This window comes from Arachis ipaensis, chromosome B05, assembly GCF_000816755.2.
Source record: "Arachis ipaensis cultivar K30076 chromosome B05, Araip1.1, whole genome shotgun sequence".
In the NCBI taxonomy this organism is placed as follows: Eukaryota; Viridiplantae; Streptophyta; class Magnoliopsida; order Fabales; family Fabaceae; genus Arachis; species Arachis ipaensis.
In genome coordinates, this window is record NC_029789.2 from 142,434,729 (window position 1) to 142,439,769 (window position 5,041).

The 5,041-nt window shown below is 33.2% G+C and overlaps 1 protein-coding gene across 1 annotated transcript in view; it reads right to left on the reverse strand.

Moving 5' to 3' along the window:
• LOC107641384 overlaps positions 1–5,041 on the reverse strand; it is an 11,074-nt gene that overhangs the window by 2,964 nt on the left and 3,069 nt on the right. The window contains exon 2 of the mRNA XM_016344879.2: positions 2,454–2,456. The gene's annotated coding sequence lies outside the window, so the exon portion shown is untranslated. The remainder of the gene's footprint in view (positions 1–2,453; positions 2,457–5,041) is intronic.

Sequence of the window (5,041 nt, forward strand, 5' to 3'; positions counted from 1 at the left end):
TAAATTTATATTCGAATATTTAAAATAGAACCCACGCAAAATATTGGAAAAGGAAGTTTAAAAGTAAATAAATAAATAAATTTTAATTTCTCTCCTTCTAGTATAACTGTGATTCTTTGAGATATATATGTACAATTTAGGCTCATCTTTGTGTTTATGGGGTTCACTTAATTACATGTAATCCCCTCCGGTTCGAATCCTTTTCATGTCTTTTTTTTTTTACCATCAGTAAAGTGATAATTAGATCTTTAAAAATTTTGATCTCAAATTAATTAATTTTGAAAAAAAAAGTAATAATTAAATTCTTTACGATAATAAACAACAAACATATATATCTTTTTATCAATAAATAATGTGAAATAAAATAAAGTTATTCAAGTGAAATTCTGTTCTATAAATTATTATTTTTGTGACAATTTTTTTTAAATAGACATATTACAATAATTAATAGTACATATAAACATCATCACTAAATTTTATGTAATAAATTAATAAAAAGACATGATGTATCTATCGTTTATTATCGTAAATGACTGATTTTTTTTATAATTAATCTGAAATCAAAATATTTAAAATACCTCATTGTTATTTTATTCTTCTAATAATAATTTTACTGATAAAAATATTTATCCTAAATATCATCCGATTTCTGGAATACAAAAATTAGACCATCTGATTTCTAAAATTGAACCGTCTAATTTTTGTTTTAAAATATTAAAAAATTTGAACTATAAAAATTAGACCTTTTAATTTATATATCTTTTACAATTTTAAAAAATATAAAAAATTATAATATTTAAATATCTTATTCATTTCCATGAAAAAAAATAGCCCATAGTCACTCACTCCTTTATTTTAATTTTATTTTCACATAGTTATGTGAGATGTTTTGCTTTTAATAAATTAGAAAAACCCTCAAAAATATTATCAAGGTGAAAAAACCCATTTTTATCAGACTCATTCTCACCTTTACTACCTATATTTTTTTTCATTAGAAGCTTTGTTAAATCATAAGTAGATTCTTCCATTACGATAATATTTTAGCAGGAATTTTAATAATTTTGGTTGCACGTGAGGTGATTAAAACTTATAAAGAGGTATTATTGATTGATTCTGAAGGGGCATGCAATACACGTGGCTAGTGATTATGAAGTCCTATAATGAAGGTAGGTAGGTACGTGGAAAACTGGAAATTAAAGATGATTCAGATCACAACAGAACTTGAGACTCGCATGGATTGAATTGGGTTTCATTTGGGGAAGCACTTATCCAGAGACGGTGAAATAAAGCAATAGAAAGAAGAAAGATAAAAGATACTACTCTCTTCATTATTAATTGGGGAAGAAAGGATAAATCGATTTTTGATTTGTTTGTTTGTAGATATTTAAGTTTTTGAAAATTTAAAAATATATTTAAGTATTTAATTTTTTTAAATTTTGATACATTAATTTTTGGGTATAATTAGTCTTATTTTAAAATTTTTTTGAGATATGTATTCATAAATATTGGCCGTAATATTTTTTTTATTCATTATTCAAACTATTTAATTAATAGAACGAACATGCATCTAGACATATATCCATTCTAAAATTGGAATGCCATGTCACTGCCTACGCAATAATCGAACCATTCAGTGTATTGACTAATTTCATTGTATCCTTTATTTAACTTTAAACAATAATGTGCTCTTACTATGTATTACTTCTTTTTTTAGCAAAATAATTAATGAATGAAGTTATACATGACGTACTTCTAATAAATTAATTAGAGAAGATATATAAATTTGATAAAAAAAATTTTATCATCTGACCTCCATTTAAGGGTCTGCTGCATGCACAAGGCGAGATTCGAACTCCCGACACTTACTTAAGCGGACGAGTGAGCTGACCACTCAACCAACCCAAGTTGATTATATAAATTTGATAATCTAATTAGTGAATTTTTTTCTCAAATAAAAAAATAATAATTAATTCTCTAAACCTCATTTTTCAGCTTTAATTATCAAGATATGATTTTTTTTTTGGTAATTAAGGGGAGTTCGTCGTTTCTCCGACAAACTCTATGTAGAGTTCAGCATATTATATAAATTCAGTGGGACCATTTGGGTTTGTCCTATTATTGTACAATCTCTCTTCAAAATTCACTGTCTTCCTCTTTTATCCTATCTTTTGGACGCACGTGAAGTTCATTGCAGACGACATTCTTAGTTTCAGGTCAATAAATAATATTTTAGTTAGAGTTAAATTTTTTGCTTATTTAGAGTTAATTTTTTTTAGCTTAGTTAGCGTAACTGTTGACATGTTAGTTAAAATAATTTAGTTATAGGTTGTTTGTTAGTTAGAGTTAAAGAGTTATTGATGACATGTTAGTTAGATTTACTGTTAATTATTTTTTATGTTAGTTAAAATTTGTTATGTAATTGTTTTTAAAATTTGTCTAAGAGAATTCAGCACCGACTTGAAGTTGGGCCAGTGCCTTGGAACTTTTCCTTGCAAAAAGGTCGTCCAGTCGAAAATAAGTTTACTTGACGAGAGTGGTGATTGGCAAATTGCAGGACCCCTTCATCACAGCATTAATGCACTCGGATATATTCGTCGTCATGTGACCAAATCTACAACCTTCATCAGCATACTGTGCCCATTGTGACCGTTGCATTTCCTCAAGGCAGTTAGTGATTGCCACGTTTTCACCCCTCAACCGGCCAAAATAGTGCGCAAACTCACGCTATGATTTTGAATACACTGCGTTAATTAGAACCTTCTTCAATTTTTTGTTCTTAAAGTGGGTCGTGATGTTGACTGCAATGTGTCTTGTACAAAAAGCTTGAAAGGCATGAGGTAGTTTCCATAAACTCTCCTCGGCGTTCAATGCACCATCAATGAATTTGTGTCTGTCTGAAATCACTAAGAGCCCGGGTTGTGGTGTGACATGCTCCCGCAAATACGACAGAAAGAACGACCATGCCTCCTTTGTCTCACCATCGACAATGGCAAATGCAATAGGCAGAATGTTTGCGTTCCCGTCTTGCGCTATCGCCATCAATAAGGTCCCATCGTATTTTCCATATAGGTGAGTGCCATCAATAGAAATAAGTGGCTTGCAATGCTTGAAAATCTCAACACACAGTAGAAATGTCCAAAAGACCCGATAAAACATGACAGTATCTGTGGAACCAGGCCAAAGCTGAGTCACCAGTTGCACCCAACTACCTAAAGAGCCAAACTTAGTTGCCTACTTGTACACATCTAATATTTTTAATCGAAAATAACCAATATTGAAATAAATCTTACCCGGCAAGTACATCTCCATCGCGAATAACCAACGAGGAAGCTCATTGTATGATTCCTCCCACTCGTCATATATTCTGGCGATCACTCTCTGTTTTGCAAGCCAAACCTTTCTGTAGGACGCCTTGTAACCGAAGTGATTCTCCACACCTCCTTGGAGAACCCTGATGCTGATTGTTGGATCGGCTTTGACCATTGTAAAGATATATTGCGCAATCACCTTCGAATCCAACCTACCCTGGTCTTGTCCCATCGAAGTTTGCATGCAAGAATGAGCCCCTTTGTATCTCCTAACCTCCTACTTTTCTTGCTTCCGGCGATACGATATGAGTATGCTCCAATTACAACTGTTGCCGAATTGGATACATTGTGCATTGTACCTCAACTGGTCACTCTCTACTATTTTGTAATCCACAGCCCTCCTAATGCTGTACTGCTAAACTGCCAACACCACTTCTTCCTTGTCTTTAAATTGTTGTCCAACCTCAAACTCATTGCTTGGATCCTCTTCAGGGCCTTCTTGGGTAAATGACCAATCCGAAATTATTGCATCGAGATTCAACCTCGTGAAATGATCCGGCCGGTCATATGGTCGAGAGATGGCAGGCTGTGTAAGAGCGATCTGAGTGTCACTGTAGTAGTTCATATCTTCTTCCTCATCACCATCATCGGAAATTTCAGCTAGTTCTTCATCGGCATCGTCTACGTCATCGGGGTTAACTTCATATTGATCTATCATCGGATCTCTAATAGCAGAGCCATCATGACTTTCAACCCCATCGTCCATCAAGTCAACATTACAAGCTTCAACATTAGACCCCTCCTGACTCCCCTCGGGTAGCATATTTAGGTCCACCATAGTCCTTCTGATAGTTCGTCTAACAGCTCCACTCAACGGACTATTATCGACAGTATCTACAGATGATCCTCGGCTATCCACCTCAACGAAATACACGAATAATTTCAACAGATGAATATTTGTCCATCGGTTGTGCCACGACCGTATGAGCCGTACGTCCTCGTTGTCGCGCAAACGGTACCTAATTCAACACAACAAATGTATTTCTCACAACCGTTATCTCATAAATATAATAGTAACAGAGACAATACGAGTGTAACATACCTTTTATAAAACAAACTGCCATCTACTTCGGTCGGATATCTATAGTAAATCTTTTTCACCCTTTTTTTCTCTTACTGTCCGACGGAATGCAATATCAAATTCTTCAAAGCTATTAAACTGTCAACCTCCGGTGTCATATAAGTGAATATCGGTTGTCCAGATTTAAAAACTATAGAACCTTCTTCGTCATACACTATTTGACCATTGTAAAAGATGGATAACAATGGATTCCTTGACATTGTAGAGAAAATGTCAACCTTAAAAATGAAAACCAATATTATGCTTTGATGATCTACTCTCCAGCAGTCATGCTTTTATTTTCGAAATCCAACATATAGTTCGCCGTGGAGTGCGACGAACTCTATATAAATTATAGAGTTCGCCGGAGGTACGGCGAACTCTCCTTAATTACAAAAAAAAAAAAAATCACATCCTGATAATTAAAGCTGAAAAATGGAGTTTGGGAAATTAATTTTTTTTATTTTATTTCAGAAAAAAATCCTCTAATTAGCCAAGATCATACATATGACGTATCCGGGGATAATTATAATAGGATTGATTTCTATGACTAACTGTTATAGTAGTCAATAAAAGTTTAAGAAAATCGTTCGAAATTTTGTGAAAAAAAAAA